This window comes from Pinus tabuliformis, chromosome 4_1 (assembly GCF_031772625.1).
Source record: "Pinus tabuliformis cultivar Carrire ecotype Pingquan chromosome 4_1, CPIR1, whole genome shotgun sequence".
NCBI classification, from domain to species: Eukaryota; Viridiplantae; Streptophyta; class Pinopsida; order Pinales; family Pinaceae; genus Pinus; species Pinus tabuliformis.
Genome location: NC_142303.1, coordinates 265,648,158 through 265,669,440, shown reverse-complemented (window position 1 = coordinate 265,669,440; position 21,283 = coordinate 265,648,158). Strand labels below are relative to the sequence as shown.

The window sequence follows — 21,283 nt, the reverse complement described above, 5'->3', positions numbered from 1 at the left end:
ATGAATATCGAACACTCTGTCCAATCCTGGTCTTCCTTGGTAGAACAAACCATAATCACTAGTGCCACGCAAATACTGGAAAACCCGCTTCAATGTTGTCCAATTCTCCTTTCCTGTTTTTCACATAAACCTGCTCAATACTTCCACTGCATGTGCAATGTCTAGTCTAATACAAAACATTGCATACATCAGGCTACTAACTGCACTTGCATATGGAACATGGGACATGTCCTCTTCCTCTTCTTGTGTCTTGGGACACTATTTAGCAGATAACTTTACACCTACAGGACTAGGAACCTTCACCAATTTACTATCCTACATATTAAATCTTTGCAATATTGTCTCGACATACTTCCTCTGGTTTAACCAGAGCTTCCTCTTTGCCCGATCTCTTTTAATTTCCATGCCCAAAATATAGTTTGCAGCACCAATATCTTTCATGTCGAATTTGGAGGACAATTGCGTCTTCAAATCCTGGATAATTTCTTTTTCATTTCCAACCAGAAACATATCACCCACATATAAGACCAAATAAATAACATGGTCACCAATTAATTTAAAATACACAAAGTGACCTGCTTTGCTTCTGGTGAAGCCAAGTCCCCATATAAATGTATCAAATTTCTAATACCACATCCTTGGTGACTATTTTAACCCATATAGAGACTTCTTTAACTTGCATACCAGTTATTTCTTACCCTTCACCGTAAATCCTTTAGGTTACTTCATGTAGATTTCCTCTTCGAGATCCCTATGAAGAAATGATGTCTTCACATCCATCTGTTCTACCTCAAAATCAAAAGCAGAAGCAATAGATAAAAGTAATCTAATAGAAGTTACCTTGGAAACAGGAGAAAAAATATCACCAAAATCAATACCCGACACCTGGGAATAACCTTTTGCTACCAACCGAGCTTTGTATTTCTCCACCTCTCCTTCTGCATTTGTCTTCTTCTTGAACACCATGTGTTGCCAATGGGTTTCCTTCCAGCTGACAACTCCACCAGATCCCAAGCCTCATTTTTGTGCAAAGATGCCATTTCATCAACCATGGCCTCTTTCGAGATTTTTTCATCCTCTGAATCTACTGCTTCCTTCACAATTCTGGGATCATCATTAGTAATAGATAAAGCAAAATTTGAATAGAAAGCAGATGGACTATACCTTTTTGGTTGCCTTCTTTCCTAGCTAATCTTCTCACACCCGAAGTTTGTGGCTCTTCATCTTCTGATTCCTCCTCTACTGTAGATTTTGATTCTTCCTCCGTCAGCTCAAACTCTATCTTCTCAGGTTCCTTTGGTTGGACTTCATGTTTAATAACATCTTTCACCTCTCTGAACACTACATCTCGGCTATACACAACCTTCCTTGTTAATGGGTTCCAAAGCTTATAATCCTTTAAACCATCCTTATACCCAATAAAGATGCACTTTTCAGATTTACTATCCAACTTGGTTCATTTCTCCTTTGGAACATGTACATACGCATCACATCCAAATACCCTCAGATGTGAAAGAGATGGTTTCTTACTAGTCCATAACTCTTGTGGAGTTTTATCCTCCAATGCTTATAAAGGTGATCTATTGACCAGGTAACATGCTGTCTCCACCGTCTCTTCCCAGAATTCATGTCCTAACCCAACACCACTAAGCATGCTTCTTGCCCTTTCCATCAACGTCTTATTCATTCTTTCTACAACTCCATTTTGCTGAGGTGTATATGGAGTAGTCTTCTTCCATGTTATACCACACTTCTTACAGAATTCTTCAAATTCCTTACTGCAAAACAATCCACCATTATCTGTCCTGAGCACCTTTATCTTCCTCTCTGTCTGGTTTTCCACCAGAGCCTTGAATTATTTAAACCTATCAAAGACTTTAGATTTCTTCTTAAGGAAATATATCCATGTATTCCTTGAGAAGTCATCTATAAATGATACATAGTACATAGACTTACCCAGTGATGGAACCTTCACAGGTCCAAACACATCACTATGCACAAGCTCTAATATATGTTTAGCCCTCTTACCACCAGAGGGGAAACTCACTTGATTCTGCTTCCCATATACACAATTTTCACAGAAATCAAAATCCAGAGAGCTATTACTCATACCTTTACCATGAAGTATTTGAAGGCCCTTATCTCCAATATGTCCAAGCCTTTGATGCCACAACATGGTCTTCTCTCCAGAGAACACTAGATTTTCTGCTCCACTTTCAAGAACCACAAAACTGTTGCACCCATCAACAACTGTGCTACCTTGCAGCTTGTAAAGATTTCCAATCTGAACTCCCTGCATCAATACCAGTGCTCCATGAACCATCTTGAATGTATCCTTCTCGAACATTATTTTTACACCTGGATCATCCAACTTGCTCACAAATATAAGATTTCTGGCCAATGCAGGAATATGTAGAACACCCGGAAGTGTTCTAACCCTTCTACCTTGCAACTTCAACTTTACTTTTCCACGACCAACGATTCTAGCCTTCCTATCATCCCCTAAGAAGACATCACCACCATCGTATTTCTCATACTCACATAACCACTCTCTATGGGGAGTGAAGTGAAAGGATGCACCTGAGTCAATCAACCATGCCTCATGATCTACATGTGTACTTGAAGAAGCCAAGTAGACATCCCCACCTTCATCTTAGGTGGTTTTCACCTCTATAGAAGGAGCGTCATTAGATCCCTGTCCTTTATCAGGAGCTTTAGATTTACAGTTCCTTTTGTAGTGCCATTCCTTTCTGCATTTCTAGCACACCACCTTTACAGGTTTTCCTGGAGATTTAGATCTCCCACTCGATGACTTTTTTTTTTTGTTCTGGGACCGACTATTGAGTAGTAAAGAGGGTCTTTTTAACCTCTATTTACCCTACATTAATTATCAATCCAGGTACGATTTTTTATCTCCAGAGTGTACTCAGTTTGAGGCAGTCACTTGTTCAAGAGTAATTCTTGCAATATAGTGTTTTGCAAAAGTAAATGAATGTTGGAAACAAACTCTAAATGTAATGACAAGAAACTTAAATTATTTGTAACTAAATCATTTACTGAAGAAACTATAGCAATCATCAGTCAAGGATGCAGTAATGATAACTCTTTCCTCTGTAAAGTGATGTAAATGAAAATCAATCGAAGGAAAGATCTCCAATCTGGGAACTAGACAACAGTAGTCAATGTTCACAACAGTTGTAGATCTTTCTATTCACACTAAAGAAAATGCTTGAAATGACAATTCAATTAACAGAAAAGGAATAGCAACTAATCTATTGAGAAGATCAAACAGCAAGGCTTAATCTACAGGAATGAATTAAGTAGCAATCTTAACCAAAAGGAATTGAACAACAACCTTTGACTAATAAAGGGATTGAACAATAATCTAAGGAAGGAACAACAAACCTATGTAAGTCTACAAAATATTGAACATCAAACTTAATCAAATGTAAACACACAACGACTATGGAATCAGTAATCTTATTCTAACATAAGGAGTATTAACCACAATTATAAAGGAATGGCAATTGCAGTTGTAATGGAACAATGATCGAATGAACATCAATCAAAATTGTAAGTAAATCGTAGCTAAAAGAATAGTAATATCAATCTGTAAATGAACAATAATATCGATCTGTAAATGAACAGCAATATCAATATGTAAATGAACAGTAATATCCAAATTAGACAATGCGATATTGTTTCATAATGAACAACATAACATTTGCAGTTGCAAATAATAATCTTACTTTTCAATTACGAATTCAATATAACAGAGCAAGAAATGTTCAGGAACAGAAGATTACTAAATAAAGCAAGTAAAGGAAATCAAACCACACAAGACTATAATCAGAAAATAATGATACAGAAAGCAAGTGATGCACTAGGGTTGGGCCCTTAGCCACTAGGGACACATTGTTGCGGTTACTCCAGGATCAGAAGACGGAACAACAACGAAGTTATGTATTAATCATAAAAGCAGAGTTACAACTATCACTCTTTAAAGAGAGTTGATGATCAAAGTTCAAATTACAATAGTGAATTCTATAAATCAACAATAACATTTGCCCCTTGGGCTAGTAGCGCTATCCCTTTTATAATGGCCAGGCGGAAATACCAAAAATACAAATAGCCTTGAGGTAGTGATCCCTCAGGATCAAAGGATCCAGAGGGATTCACCATATCTTTAATCTTCAGTTATATTTTCGTCCTCTTGCACTGATACCGTGTTTCTTCTTCCTTTTCCTAGTCCATGCGCTTCGATCTTGATTTCGTCATCTGGATGCAGTTTCCTGTCAAAGGGACAACAGTTGATCCTGCTTTGTCTTTTCCTCTGAAATGGAAATTTTCGATTTTCTTCACTTTCTGCATAGAAAAAGACAATAATTAATCATTTAACATTAATCACAAATCCCCTTAATTCTATCATAATCCTTTATCATACGAGCATCTTAGAATGTAACGAAGTTATGATTTAAAGGAAAAAATAGAGAAATAAGTGGTAATTACATACCTTTTCCAATGCTCAACACACCCCCCTGCTTACTCTTTTTCATGCCCTCATGAAAACATTGTAATTGACATGCAAGGTAGTTAGGGAATAGGCTAGAGAAGGATTTTCAGTCAGTGGTCTAAAACCATGATTTCTAGCTAATAATTCAAAAATATGCCCTGTCTGACCATCAGGCAATTCATATAAGGCTCTATACCCTGGTGCAGGATACCAGATGATTGGACTTCGAAACCTATAGCCTAACCAAGACGGGACTTCTCTCAAGATGAGGTCACCATAGGTAACCAAGCGATCAATAGCTAGCTTAAAATTCTCATAATTGAATGGCTCTCTGTTTTGGATATTTCGATTGGAGGTCTGGTATCAGAATTTTGCTACTGCTATGGCAAGGTCTTTGATGGTTAGGAAGTATTCTACCCCTTTCTAGACAATTGCTGTGTGAATAGGTCCCAATGTCTGGATCACACCCTTCGTTCTCATTAAGCTTTTGTGTTTATTCCACAGTTGCAATGGGTTTCTAGGTTCAACCCTTACCCATAGATCTAACCTGTTCTCCTATCTCTAGAAGGTATTGTAGGCTTTAAGCCACTTTATCTGGTTAACAGCAAAAGAGATAAATGCCTGAAGCTGGATATCACCCACAAAAGGGCTAGGGTTCTTTTCCGTTTCACCATCCAACACAAGATTATGCAAATAAAACTCACATAGAAATCGCTGGACTTTCACCCCGTAATGCTTACAACAGTTTATGAAATCATCAATGGTTTTTATCTCTATAGGCACCCCTGCCTTGACAGCCTTAATTTTCAATTGTAAATACCTTTCCATAAAAAATAAAGCATAGTTTTTGGCAGGTGCCCTACATGCTAGAACATCAGTATACAGAGAACATAAGGTATCCATTTGATTCATAACTGTGTCTAGTCTATTGGTTACCTTTTTAACTTTTTCCTCTGCCCTTCGCCATCCATCGAAGGCCTCGCTCTCCGATGCATTGATGTTCTTTACCTGCTGTTGTAACTTTTGATATTTCTCCTGAGGAATAGTTTCCTCTGTGAGCTTTTCTATCATTTGTTGGGCCTGTGTCAGATATTTTTGCAGTTTCTCTATCCTCGGGTCATTATCCATCATGACGTTTTTGGGTTGGAGATCTACCTAGATCTCCTTATTGTGACATCTGGTTTTTATAGTCTGTGTTTCCTTCTCATGAACTGTTTGGTTGGTCGTGATGCTACAGGAAAATGCCTCTGTCTGGACTTCCTTATCACAAACTGGTGTGTTTTCTGTTTGTGCTTCTGCATTTGTAACAGCCACACGCTATTCCTTGTGGTCCTGAATAATAACGAGTTTGACTTGAGTCCTCTTAGTCTTCTTCTTATGGGGTTTTTCCTGGGTGGCTGCATGCTTTGCTCCGGGGGTTCTTTTTGAGCTTTTCCCCATTTTTAGGACCCTTATTTGTTGTCGAATTTGTTTAATTACATTAAGCAGTCTCTGCTGTTCCTTTCGCAACTTTTTGATTTCATTAGTTTTCTTCGAAGGAATAGCTATTACTTTTCTTGGGCTTGGGTTTTGTTCTTCAGGGATTGTACCCTCGCCTTGGCCAATTTCCATGTTTCTTGCTTGGAACACTTCTTTAGTTTTTTTGTCCTGCTGATTAGGTTTTTTAGGGGTGAAAACCCTGGGTTTATTTGTTGTCTCCCAGGCAGCTTCTTCTTCTACTTCTTCTTCATCATGCATTTCTTTGGGTGTACTCTGACTGTGAGTAGAGTGTTCCTGAGATTGTCCTTCTTCTTCCTCCTCATCACCCATCTCCCCAGATACACTCTTATCATGAGTAGAGTGTTCCTGGGATTGTCCATCTTCTTCTTCCTCATCACTCATCTCCTTAGATGCACTCTTACTGTGAGTATAGTGTTCCTACGATGGTCTCGCCTCAATATCGGGGTTGAGTGGGCTATGGGGTTGGACATACTCACCATATTGGCCAAAATTTGGGCCAATTGATCTTCTTGTAGAGGGTTTTGCAATGGGCTTTCACTGGGTTGCTCTGCTTCCTACCCTTCTTCCTGACCGGATTGCTCATTTTCCTCTTTCGGTTCCTCTTCTTCATTTTCTTCTAATTCTTCTTCATTTTCCCCTCCTTCAAGTTGTGGGGGTTGCTCGTCCTCTGAGTCATGTATTTCTACAGGCTGGCTACTGTTTCCTTGGGAATTTCCAAACATTCCTCTCTTATCCCCAATCTGACAAATTATCTTCATTTCTGTGGTCTAATTGACGTGCTAGCGTTGTTTTTTCATTTTGGGTCTGGTAAGGCCAGTCCCCCATCTATTGAGAAGATCAATTCTTCCCAACTACTCTGTTGTTGGGCGAGACTATAACTGACTATCAGCCGAATTAAACCATGATGACTTACTACTAATTCTACATGGCGATATTTTCTCATACTTCGAGCAGCGTCATGCAATAAAAAATTTAAGTACGCGGGAAAATTCACATCACATTTTTGTTTTTATACAACTAACAGTTTGAGATGGCGTGGCCTTACCACGTCTTTTCTGCCATCGCAAGTGATGTAGCTTTGGACAATTCTGGCCAATTCTGCCCAAGGCTCTCTCAGGGTTACCGACAGGACTCCTTTTCCTTTGACAGTAAGGTTCTGTCCTTCGTCCCGAAAGATGGTTATAGCGTCTTGCAGTCTCATATTTTTCAGGGTCCATACTAGTCCAACAGCTGGTAGTCCCGACACTTCAACAATTATCTCATCTGTTACTGCTATTTGTCTTCCCCTCACCATGGAATGATCTTCCTGTAGATTCTGTAGAAATTCAATTGCCACCATCTCGTTAGACTGCTATAGATGGTTAAGGTAGGAAATCCATCCTGCCCTTACTAAGATTTCGCGTGCAGCGTTAGAGACCATTAACACTTGCGGTTCGCTGCGAATTGATCTGCCTCTCATTTTTTTCAAGCTTAGCACACTGTTTAAAAAACACAGAGATAATGATGGAACAACAACTTTTTCAAATTTTTAACTCACTGTTAAAAAACATAGAGGTGTTGATGGAATAGCAAGCTATTCAAACTTTAGCTCACTGTTAATTTTTACAGAGCAAAAACACAGAAATGGCGTTGGAACAGCAAGCCGTGCATATTGGGAAATACAATACCGTTAAACTTTCTATTCCCGAGTTTTGATGGAGTCATAATACCTCCAAATAATGAGTTGACATGTATTCCAGTGAATTATGGAGATCACCCGTGCCCCCCTGAAATGTGATAGGCCATCCTCGACTGGAAATTAAAGGAGCGACGTGCCAAACTGCAATCGTATAGTAGAATAAAGGAACGGCATATAGATCCATGACATGTTTACAAAAATGAGCAGATTACTGAAATCGAGGCTTATGATGGAAATCGCTAATAAATATGGAAATGTCGTGATATGATGCGAAAAATAGAGGATAGGACAACTGACGTAAGTAAAAGTTCTTATGCGGTCATTATCCACTTTAACCATTATGATTGATTTATAAATGATTTTCATGTATAAAAGGTTCGAAAGGGTTATGTAACATAATCTCATTTGAAATCAATATAAAGATATAAGAAGAAGGGTTTATAATGACTATTGGTGTATGAAAAATATGACTTCAATACCATCAACAGAGCTCTGTTTCCCACAGGTGTCTATAACCTTGACAGAGTTGCTTATTTCACCCTTGGAACCATAATCCTTTGTGTATGCCTAGGAAAGTGTTGTGCAATGTCAGAATGGAGGCCATTGTGCTGGCTTGGTAACCAGATGAATCACAATGCCATTCACCAGGAAGGAGTGAAAGGTGGGCATGTCGGCTCATGATGAGACCTCCTGTGCCAAGGAATTTTTATTTTTTTGATGTTCCTCTTGGATCATATCCCTGGTGTGGTGGCCATAGTTGGAATGCCACTTCACTTTATTCCTTATGATAATGGTAGGATGGCTCTTGATGAGACCCCTTATCCTTCATCTAACAAATCATGTTAGTAATCATATAGATATGTATTTTTCTTTTTTTTCTTTTCTTTTATATAGCACTTTCCCATTTATATACAGAGGGTGGCTCAACACTCCTTAAGACTAGGGAAGATGGAAGAAGTCTGAACATCTCAATAGAAGAAAATATGCCCTTATTCTTATTCAATAATAATGATCAAAGAGAATTATGAAGATTTAAGGAAGAACCAAAATGATAAGAATAATCAATCAAATGGTTTTCGTGAAAGTAAAGACAACAAAGTGATATAAATAGTTGTGTCCTTTCCTCTTTTCTCTTATCGATTCAAAGCAATTTCTCTAAAGATAACGATTTTTCTATGGTTTTCTAATTTCAGTATCCTCTAGTTTTTGTATTCTTGGATAAATGTATTGCTATGCCTTAAATGACCATCATTCACAAAAATCCTCAAAATGATGAACCACACACACACAAAAAAAAAAAAAAAATGTACTCAAAAAGTGTTTTTCTTTAGATGGAACAACTATTGTTCCTTTATAAGGACCGAAAAATAACATCTGTATGTAAAAGCCGTGGTTCCTTTAAGAGGAACAACAAGCAAAAGAAAAAAAACACTCGAAACTGCTGTTCCTTAAGAGGAACAATAGCTGTTCCTTAATCGGAACAACAAATAAAGCAAGTGCGAAATAAAATATCGCTCTTTTACCGGAATAGCCTAATATCATCCGAAATCGAAACTGTTGTTCCTTTGGAAGGAACGACAGAAAGGAAAAAAATGCAAAGGAGGGTTGTTCCTTTAAAGGGAATGGCAAAACAATCTGGTGGAAGTGTCGTTCCTTCGGAAAGGGACAACAGAAACGTGGAGATTATGTTCCTTTGGAAAGAAACAACAAAAACGAAAAGTGTTGTTCCTTTGGAAAGGAATAGAAAAAATGCGGATGTGTTGTTCCCTCGAAAAGGAACATCAAAAAGTGAAAGTGTTGTTCCTTTAGAAAGGGACAGCGAAAATGCAGAGATGTTGTTCCTTTAGAAAGTAACAGCAAAAATGAAAGTGTTGTTCCTTTGGAAAGGAACAGCAAAAGTGCGGAAGTGTTGTTCCTTCAGAACAGAAAGGAACAGCAAAACGTGAAAGTGTTGTTCATTCGGAAAGGAACAACAAAAAGGAGAAAATGTTGTTCCTTCAGAAAGGAACAACAAAATGAAAAAGTGTTGTTCCTTCGAAAAGGAACAGTAAAAAGGCGGAAATGTTGTTCCTTTGGAAAGGAACAGCAAAATACAAAAGTGTTGTTCCTTCGAAAAGGAACAACAAAACAACATAAATGTTGTTCCTTCCGAAAGGAACAACAAAATGCAAAAAAATGCAGAAATGCAAAATTCTGTACAGAAAGTAATTTATACAAGTAGAAAATAAAAGGTTATGTACAAAATTTAAGAGCAATGAAATTACTTAGTGAACCAATGCCGAGGAAGAATTATTTTCCTCGGCAAGGATCTGCATATCAGAATCTTCCTGGAGCTGCTGGTAGAAGGATTCCCGAGTAAGCAGTTTATGGTACAGTCGCACTCAGTGGCCATTTTCTTTAAAGGTATGTCCAGATCTGTCAATAGTAGTCAAAGTAATGGTGCCATTGTCATGCACTTTCTGGATTTCATACGGTCCAAGCCATCGAGTCTGAAGTTTTCCCGGAAAATCCTGAAACCTGGAATCGTATAGGAGTGCCCAATCTCCTTCGTGGAAGATTTTCTTTTTGATTAGGGTGTCATGCCATTTTGCTCTCTGTTGTTGGATTAATGCAGTGTGTTGAAGAGCCAAGAGCCTAATTTCATCTAGCTCGTTAATTTGTTGTAATATGTTAGTCTGGGCCTCATTTAAATCCAGACCGATCTCCTGTGCTATTCTTAATGTTTGTATTTCGAACTCTATTAGAAATATGGGTTCCTTTCCAAATACTAACTGATATGGTGAATAACCAGTGGTGTTTCTCCATGTTGTTCGGTATGCCCACAAGGCTTCCGACAATCTTGAAGCCCAATTACGCCTGTGTGATGCAATGGTTTTTGTTAATATTGCCTCTATCACTTTATTCATGCTCTCAACTTGGCCATTTCCCTGTGGGTGATACGGAGTGGTAATTTTGTGTTGAATGTGATAATTGTTTAATGTTGCAGCAATTTTATTACCTACAAACTATGGTCCTTCATCCGTGATTATGTCCCTTGGGAGGCCATATCGCATAAGTATTTGGAACAGGAAATGAATCACAGAGTCCTCTGTAGCTCTTGGAAGTGTCTCTGCTTCAACCCATTTGGTAACATGCTCTGTTGCTACTAGAATATATGTTTTCTCGTTTGATGATGGGTTGATTGGACCAACAAAATTGAGCGCCCAACGCTCAAATGATTTGATTACTAACTGTGGGTTTAAAGGAATTTTGTTGGACTGTCCAGGGTGTCCTTCTCTTTGACAACTGTCACAGGCTTGAACAAATTTCTTAGCGTCTTTAAAGATTGTGGGCCAGTAATACCTTGTTTGTAGAACCTTGTGACCAGTTCTTCGATTTGTGAAATGTCCACCACACGGTCCATCATGACAGGCTTGTAGAATGTCAAATATTTCGTCTTCATGGACGTATCTTCTGATGTGCATATCTGCCCCTATATGGAATAGATAGCTCCCAATCCAAGAAAATGAGGTACTACGTTGCACAATCTATTTTTGTTCATTGGGGGTCAGATGCTTTGGTAATTTTCCTACTCCTAAATAATTTGCAACATCAGCATACAAGGGTGTTTTGACAGTAACAAAAAATAAATTTTCATCTGGAAATTGATCTTCAATTGCTGCTGTGTCCACTGGCTTCGGCATTCGTGAGAGAAAATCAGCTACAGGTTTCTCTTTCCCAGATCGATATTTTATTGTGATGTCAAATTCCTGCAATAAAATAAAACTTCTTGTTACTCTACCATTTGTAATAGGTTTGTTTGCTAAATATTTTAGGGTAGAGTGATCTATATACAAAACAACAGGATATCCAATGATATAATGCCTAAATTTATTTACAGCATGTATTACAACTAAAAATTCTTTTTCAGTAATAGTATAGTTTAGCTCAGTAGGAGACAAATTCTTGCTGATATAAAAGATTGCATATGGTTTCTTGTCTTCTTCCTGCCCAAGGACTGCTCCAATAGCTGTGTTTGAAGCGTTTGATGAAATTTGAAATGGCAGGTCCCAATTTGGGCCTCTAAGCATTGGAGTTTTTGACACGAGCTTTTTCAAATCCTGAAAAGAACGATCACATTTATCTGTCCAAACAAAATCAATATTCAGTGTCATTGCGTATAGAGGTGTAGCTATTTGAAAAAAATGTTCTATAAATCTCCTATAATAACCAGAAAAGCCAAGAAAACTGCGTACCTCTGTCTGTGTGGTAGGAGTAGGTATTAGCAAAATTATATGAATTTTGGCCGGATCTACCTGTATTCTAGACACTGAGATATAATGACCTAGGATGAGCCCTTCAGTCATCATCATATAGCACTTTTCATGGCTCAAGCAGAGCCTGGTGGCGATACATCGTTGTAGCACTTTTTCCAATGTGTAGTGCTGGCTCGAAATCATCTCCGTATGGTGTGAAATTATCCATGTATACTTCGAGCCCTTCATTTATTAAATCTAAAAAGATGCTTAGGATGGCCCTCTGAAATGTGGCAGGAGCATTGCATAGGCCAAAGGGTAGGACTCTGTAGGCAAATATTTCTCAAAGACAGGTAAAATTAGTTTTGTCCTGGTCTTCAAGGGCAATCTGAATCTGATTGTATCCATTGAAGCCATCCAAGAAAGAAAAGAATTTATTTCCTGCTAATGTGTCTAATACCTGATCAATCAATGGAAGGGGAAAGTGGTATTTCTTGGTTGTTTTGTTTAATTCTCTATAATCTACACAAATCCTCCACTTTCCATTCTTCTTTGGAACCACCACTAGTGGAGAGACCCACTTGCTATCAGAGATTGGATAAATAAAGTTTACATCTAAAAGTTTTTGTAATTCAGCTTTCACAATATCTTTCAGGTGAGGGTTGAGTCTCCGTTGGGGTTGGCGAACGGGTCTCACATCTTTTTCTGTATAAATGTGGTGTGTACACAGCTGGGGATCGATTCCCTTCATGTCTGGATAATCCCATGCAAAAGATTCCTTATATTTTCTCAGTAGTTGGACCAGCTTTTCTTCTTGTTCAAGAGTTAGGTTATTATTGATGTTCAAGGTTTTTCCTGGCTCAATCTCTATAGATTTGCTGTTTGAAACAGAGGTAGTGGGTATTGTTTGATCATGAGTGTCTTTGAGAGGATCTTCTTCTAGTTCATTATCAAATGTTGCCTCTATCATGTGACATTGTACACGAGATATGGATTCAGATTGGTTAATGAAGTTGTTAATAACATCATCCTCCATTTGATCTTTAAAATCGAGGGCATCTTCTATTGTTAATGGGGATCTAATGTTTTCTGTGAGGTATGATACATGATGTTTGTTAGTTTTTATTATTGTTACACTTGGCTGGGCTGGAGGGTATAGGTCTAGATTCTTGATATTACTCCCTCTAATTATGGTCATACTGCCTTGTCAGCAACCAATGTAAGCATCTGCAGTGGCAAGCCAAGGTCTGCCTAAAATTAACGGGTGTCCATCGAGTCGGTTTTTGGGGTTTATTATCAGAAAGTCAGCAGGATATTCCCAGAAATCCACTGATACCATTACATCGTGTAGTGTACCTTCTGGCCTAACTACTGATCGATCAGCCAGTTCTAATAAGGTGGAAGTTGGTTCTATGGATGTAATGCCTAGTTTTTGACAAGTAGTGGTTGTTAAAATATTAATTGCAGCCCCTAAATCAACTAGGGCATTTGAAAAGGTTTGTCCATTGATTTTCACTGTCACTATTGGATTTCCTTGGTCTTCATATTTGACAAGTGCTTCTCTTCCTGATAACAGATCAGATAGGTTGCCAACTACTTGGACTGTTGGGTTATTTATTATTCTCCTCCTTGGTTTTTTTATACATAGCTCTTTGATGGTTTTTTGCATATATTGGGATATCTTGGATAGCTTGGAGGAGTGGGATCTTTATATAAAAATTCTTTAGTTCTCCCAGAATATCAAAGTTAGGATGTTCTATAGGGCACGGTATGATTAATCGTTTTGGGAATGGGGGAGACGATGTGGTTGCTTGGTAATGAGTCTATTGTCTGACCAAATCTTCTTCTCGTAATGGTTGTTCTATGGGTAACTGATTTTCAACTTGAACATTTTTGTCTCCCTCAGTTTCTATAATGCGTCCAAACCTTAATTGAAGGTCGTTGCACTCCCTTAGATTGGTTTCTAGTTCTGGTGCTTTGATTATTTGAACAGATTGAACTAGTCTGTTATTTGGGTTTGGGTTGGGTTGGGCTGGGAGTTGCAGTCTTAAGTTGGACTGGGGATTTTTTTGTAGTGCATATGGCGCTAGCAGTGTAGGTTGATGGAGTGGAATGATTCTTGCTGGCTGATTCATTGGTCTTTGCCAGTTTGTCTGCCAGGCTTGACTCTGCGAAGTGGGAGGGGACCATTATGTTGGATATGCATTGTTTTGCCAATATGGTGGAGCATAGGGAAAATCTGGCCAATTAGGTTGGCTTGTTTGATTCGACCATGGTGATGATGAAGGAAATGGTTATTGTGACTAGTTTGAGAAGGGAGGTTGATTTTTCCACTTTGTTTTATTGTTGAGCATGATATTGCGGAGGTTGGAAAGAAGAAGATGGATCGAAGGACATACCTGATTGTCACGGTTGCCATTGACGGTGCTGATTAAGTAGGTGCACAGGTTCTAATTCTTCTTCCGCTTCTTTGTATATTGCTTTCAAACTAGGAAGTGAGGGACAGTTCTCTGTGGAGTGATATTTTGTACAGATAACGCAGACTTGAACTGCATCTAGTGGGCACTCTTTGTGGCTATGTTTCTTTCTGCCTCTGGGGCGGAATATTGCTAGGTTTTTCTTTGCTTCTGCTTGTTTCTGTTTCACTTGCATAATATTGAGTTGCATTGTCAGAGTCCCCAATATATCAGTTTTGAAATTCTCCAGTAAATTTCTGATTTTTGTGCGGGTTACTCCTTCTCCAGAGATCTTGTTGTCCCTTGTGAACCTATCATGTTCCGCTGGTTTTAGCCTTGTGGTGCCTCGTGAACTCCTGATACATAAGTCAATAATGTCAACAAAATTTTCTTGATAAATGTCTCCTTTTCCCATAATATTTAGTGTTTCAACCCATTGTTCCTTCATGCCTTTAATTAATGTTGTTTTTAATACATTGTCAGGTAAGGGTAATGATGCATAAGGAGATCTTTGAAGATTATACTGAAAATGTTCAGCATATTCTTCTAGTGTCTCATTAGGTCTAGCTGCCATCTGAAATATTTCATCTTTTAATTCTCTAGACCTAAAATAATCCTGATATTTTTTAGGAAAGCACCTTTCATCTGATCCCAGACATTTATAACACCTCCACCTAACCCCATAAACCATCGTAAAGCATCCCCTTTTAATGTAGAGGGAAATAATTTTGGCTTTTGGGGATCGGTGGTATAGTCGTATCCCCTGCATAGCACATCAAATTCAAACAAAAATGCATCGGGATCTTCCAATGTTTGGCCATGGAATGTAGGGATATGCTGGGGAGGAATGGCCTTCATAGGTGCATTAACTACAGTATCTACAATGGGATATTGCAGTGTGGAGGTTTGGAAGGTTTGCTGGTTCTGGGCCATTTGGTCAAATATGTGCAAATAACCTTCTGGGATTTCTAGGAGGGTATTCCTAGGTTGGCTAGAAGGAGCAGGAGTGGCCTTAACAGGGATGGCTTTAACAACACTTCCTTTAACTGGGATGATGAGAGTTCCTTGCTGAACTAATGTCTGGGGGGATTCAGGTTCTTCAGCTTTGTTATGGATAATTTTAACATCACTTCCCTTATTTGGGCTGCTTAATGGCTGAACTATTCCAAGAGGAGATCTTGGTTCTCCAGTTTCCCCTTTTTCTCCTCTTCCTTCGCAAAGATTACTAAGGTTCCCTTATTGTAATGATTTTGGGATAGAATTCTCAATTTCTTGAAAATCTTGCTCCTTTGTTTGGCTGTGCACCTCAGCAAAGGCTATAGATGGTGATTCTATGGCCTAAAGGGAACTAGTAGGTTGTCTAGAAGCAGCTTTTTTAGGTCCTACTGAAGGCTGAGATTCTGTTTTTTTAAGGATTTCGTCTATAAAGGTCGATTGCCCAAGGGTCACCGGCCCCTTAGCTTTATCAGGCTTGGGTAGTGGTTTAGGATTCTTTTCAGGCTTTTTCTGCTTAGTCATGTACACAAATCAAATACTTATTTCTACCCAAAATAACAACAAATCTACAGGAAAGCGGGGTGGGGGAGCAGGACTGTTACATGCTCCGTACACAGGTTCTTACCTTCTATTTTTAAAACCCAACTCTCTCCTAGTAGGTACTTACACTACTCTCTCTTCAAAAGAAACAAATGGCTACACTCTCCCCAGCAACGACGCCAAAATGTTGAGCAGTAAAAAGGGTCTTTTTAACCTCTATTTACCCTACATTAATTATCAATCCACGTATGATTTTTTATCTTAAGAGTGTACTCAGTCTGAGGCAGTCATTTGTGTTGAGATTGCAACAAGATGATGGAGCTTAGTGAAAAGAGTCGCCTTCACTAAGTGGGCCCGCAGGCTATTTTTGGCGCAAGTCTATTTTTAGACTATGTCTATTTTTAGACATATGGATCATGTCTATGGATTGCAGGTTGTTGTTTATGGATGATTGATCAAGTTGGGAAAAAATAGATGGACTTCTATTTTTGATGAAAGTGTGAGTGATCACAGTGTGAGTGATCAAAGTCTATTTTTAGACTGGCTGTCAAAAATAGAAAAGTCAAATATTATTATCTCACAATAATATTTGGACTATAAACTTAATCTTATTCTCTTGGAGCACTTCAGTTTGAGCTACAGAGGTGGCACATGCAGATGTCAGAAGGAAATACGCTTTTCTTATGAGTCAGTTGAGTTGTTGCATGCATGACTTCAGTTAGAACTCAATCAGTTGAGTTTGGTGGAGTTGATTGTGGAGTTGATGGAGTTGTGTTCAGTTTAGCTTTGTTAAACTGGTTGTATTTAGTCTAACTGGCAAATAGACTAGAGATGAGTTGGGTGAATTAGTTATTAATTAATTCACAAGTTATTAACTCATAATACAACTAATGAATACACCAGTTAACTTAGTTGCATGTCAGTGCATGTTCAGTTCAACAGGGACAGGTGGTAGAGAATCAGATTGCTATCAGTTGTGACTATAGTTGCGCACCAGATCTTGCACAATCAAGGGATTGAGTATGCCAATGAGTTTGCTCACGTATTTGCCCACATTATAGCTTGTGCTCACGTCCAACAAAGAGTGAGTGACTATTTTGCAGGTGAAAAACGAGTTTGGTAAGCCATTCTCATCAGTTCTTGAGCAGGTATTGAGCAGTGGAGGCAGGCAAGCAGTGGAAGAGATTTGGAGATCAGATCTGAGTTGTATTATGTGTAACAGAGGTGGAGATACTTGTGAGAAGTATTATGCTGTGTAATGTTACATGACTCAATCATTAATATACAGATAGTTGGGGTTTTTAGCGAGATGCTTTCCCCGGGATACATACTGTGTTAATGTGTGAATGCTCTTGATGTTTTATTGTTATTGATGCTGCTATATTGATGATCAACGTAGAGGAGCTTATGTATTGTGTATGTTTTCCGCAATAGTACATGATCAGGATAATCTCTGTTGAATATGTGTTAAATTATTTAAAATTTCTACATGGTATTAGAGCGAGTTGATTTGTAGAAGAAGTTCTACATGGTATCGGAGCTGTTGATCATCAGATCTACTATTCAGGAAGTGTTTACATTCTATTTCTTCAGGCAGAGTCTGTAATCGGGCCAGGTAGCATCTGGATTCATCCTTCCTTTGGAAGGTGAGATATCTGGTGAATGCCCATACAGTCAATCTCTGTACGAGAAATATTTGTTCTCACGAATTCTAGATCGGAAGCAGTTGAGTTGGTTGCTGGTGGAATTCGAATTTGCAGCAGTGTTTTCTTGGTGACAACGCAGCAATGTCTTTCAACGGATTGTGATTGGAGTATGCTCTTGAGGGCAGCTCAAACTATATTGCATGGAAGGACAGGATGGAGCCAGTATTGGATGATAACGGGCTGAAGGAGTTCATAGATACGGATATCCCAAAGCCTACTGATGCTGCTGAGGCGGAAGTTTGGCAAAAGAAGACCGCAAAATGTCGAAGGATTCTGTTGGAGGGCATGAAGGATCACATTGTGTCCAGCCTCCATGGAAAGGCTACTCCATATTTGATGTGGAAATCATTAACAGAATTATTCCAAAGCAAGAGCGATCAGAGGAAGCTGGCGCTCAAAGATAAACTCAAAAACATCAAATGCGAGAAGGGTGACAGTATTCCCAAGTATCTCACGAAGTTCACTCAGTGTCGAGATGAGCTGGGAAGTGTGGGGGTTACTGTCGATGATGAGGACTTAGTGAGCTTGGCTCTCCTTGGTCTTCCGAAGAGTTGGCATTCCTATCAGGACTCTGTCAATGGTCGGGAGAAGTTTCCAGGATGGGAAAGACTATGGTCAGATCTTGTGCAGGAGGAGATCAGGCGGAGTACTAGAGACGGATCTTCGTCAAAGGGAGCTGATGAAGAGAATTGTGCTTTGGCTGCCAAAGCAAAGAAAGGGAAGAGCAAGAAAGCTTCTCAGTCTGGTGCGAAACGCAAGAAGCAGGATATATCCAAGGTGAAGTGTTTTCACTATCACCAGCACGGACACTATGCCACAAATTGTCCGCAGAAGAAGAAGAACAAGCAAGCTGCTGGATCTGCAGGGGGAGAGGCGTTTGCTTATCAGTTTGAGCTTGATTTTTCATTGATCGCATGCTTGGTTTAAAGTGTGATGGGATCAGTGTGGTTCTTGGACAGTGGTGCATCTTTTCACATGACGGGAGATAGAGATTTGTTCTCTGATCTGGAGGACAAAGATCTTGGAGTGCACATCGAGATGGGCGATGATGGTAGATACAGTGCAACTGATATCGGTACCATTTCCTTTGAGAGGGAGTCTGGTAAACCCTTTGTATTGAAGGAAGTCATGCATGTTCCAGGATTGAAGAAGAATCTCATCTCAGTGGCGATGTTAGAAGACAAGGGGTATGATGTTGTTTTCAGCGAGGGAAAGGCCTTCCTGCGCAGCAAGACAACTGGTGAGACCCGGAAGATAGGGGTTCGAGTGAGGAACCTTTATCAGTTGCATGTAGATGGATGCGCAGCAATGGCAGGCAAGGTAGAAGGATTGGTGAGCCGGGATGATGGCGAGTTGTGGCACAGGAGATTGGGTCACCTTCACCATGGAGCCTTGAAGATACTGTAGCAGATCACTACAGGGCTTCATAAAGGCACACTTGCACAGTCAGATTAGTGCAAGGGGTGTACTTTGGGGAAGTTTGTGAAAGCCACCTTTCACGAGAAGGATAGTCGCGCCATGACGATCCTTGAGAGAATTCACACAGACGCGTGTGGACCTTTCTAAGTTGCTTCGACAGCAAAACACAGGTATTATGTGATTTTTGTTGATGATTTCTCTCGTAAGTGCTGGATCTTCTTCATGCAGAAGAAGAGCGAGACATATTCAAAGTTCTGTGAATTCAAAGCACTGGTCGAGAAGGAGTCGGGGAAGAAGGTGAAGGCTCTTAGGAGCGATAATGGTGGTGAATACATCTCAGACGAGTTCAAGGATTTTTGCAAGACAGAAGGGATTCGTAGAGAGCTCATAGCTCCCCATAACCCACAGCAGAACGAGGTATTTGAGCAGAAGAACAGAATGATTGTGGGTGTTGCACGGGCAATGTTGCATGATCAGGGCCTACCCCTTCACTTGTGGGCGGAAGCATGCAATACAGCGGTTTTTGTGCAGAACCGTTGTCCTCATAGGATACTTGGCATGAGTACACCTGAGGAGACTTATTCTGGTAAGAAGCCTGATCTTTCTCATTTGAGGATTTTTGGTGCTAACGTTTACATGCATGTGACGAAGGATGCCAGGAAGAAGTTGGAGCCGACCGCAGAGGTTGTGATATTTGTGGGGTACACTGATACGCCCCACAACTATTGTGTGTATTTGCCAGACAGTGGTAAAACTGTTGTGCGACGGGATATAAAATTTCAGGAGGAGAAAGCCATGAAGTGTTCGCTTGAGAGGGAGCTACACTTGCATGCAGATGAGGAGCTATTAGTTCCTAAGGATGAGCGTCAGGACGTGGATCAGCCACAGGACGAGGTTCATGGAGTGGAAGAGACCACTCATGCAGCGCCAACCATCAGAGGGTGAAAGCGCTTGACAGAAGCTGAGAGACTAGCTCAAGATGTAGAGAAAGTTCTAGGACCACCTACAGCCCAACGCAGGCAGAGACAGTCACCTGATCGGTACACTGGATACATGGCTCTTATGAGAAAGTGTGTTGTGACTGATCCATCCTCTTTCGAGGAAGCTGTGGAGGATCCCGCATGGGTAGACGCCATGGTGGAAGAGTATGATTCTATTGTCAGAAACAGTGCATGGGAGATTGTTCCTAGACCAAAAGGGAAATCAGTGGTGGGTTCGAGATGGATCTACAAAGTTAAGCAAGCAGCTGACGGGAGTGTGGAGAAGTACAAGGCAAGATTTGTTGCCTGGGGCTTTTCACAGATTGAGGGGATCGATTATGAGGAGACCTTTGCACCTGTCGCAAGGTATTCTTCCATACGGACGATTCTTGCTCTGTCAGCGCAGATGGGATGGCACATTCATTAGATGGATGTGAAGACTGCGTTCCTCAATGGAGTCATTGAGGAGGAGGTGTACATTGAGCAACCCGAAGGCTTTGAAGTCTTCAGCAGCGAGTCGCATGTGTGCAGGCTCAAGAGAGCGCTGTATGGGTTGAAGCAAGCACCACGTGCTTGGTACACACGGATAGACAGCTATTTCACAGGACTTGGATTCTCCAAGAGCGAGGCGGATCCGAACCTATACCAGATTGTGGTGGAGGGTAAGTTGCTTATCATTGTACTGTATGTTGATGATTTGATTCTAACGGGTGATGAGATGTTGATACTGTCATGCAAGAAGGATCTTGCTATAGAGTTTGAGATGAAGGATTTGGGCCTCCTTCACTATTTCCTGGGATTGGAAATATGGCAGCGCAGTGGTGGACTGTTTGTTTCTCAGGGCAAGTATGCTCGGGAGATACTGGAGAAGTTCAACATGCATGGCTGCAAGCCTATTGATACTCCTCTTCCTGGAGGTTGGAGGAAGGAGGATGCCACTTCGGGAGAAGAAGTGGATGCCACTGTTTATCGACAGTTGGTGGGGTCGCTGATGTATTTGGTCAATACACAACCTGATATATGCTATGCAGTTAACCAGCTTTCACAAGCTATGGTTAAGCCTACCAAGCTCTTCTGGAAGGTGGGCAAGCATGTATTGCGCTACTTGAGAGGCACATCGGGATATGGTTTGTGGTACAGACAGGAGGATGAGGTGAAGCTATGTGGCTTCACGGATGTAGATTGGGCAGGGAGCCCAACAGACAGAAAGAGCACATCAGGAGGGGTCTTCAGTATTGGATCGACAACAGTTTCTTGGTA

General features: G+C 40.1%; 1 pseudogene; it reads left to right on the top strand.

The window, feature by feature from the left end:
- Positions 1-21,283, top strand: part of LOC149175286 (calcium-transporting ATPase, endoplasmic reticulum-type pseudogene) — a 191,571-nt pseudogene that overhangs the window by 22,023 nt on the left and 148,265 nt on the right.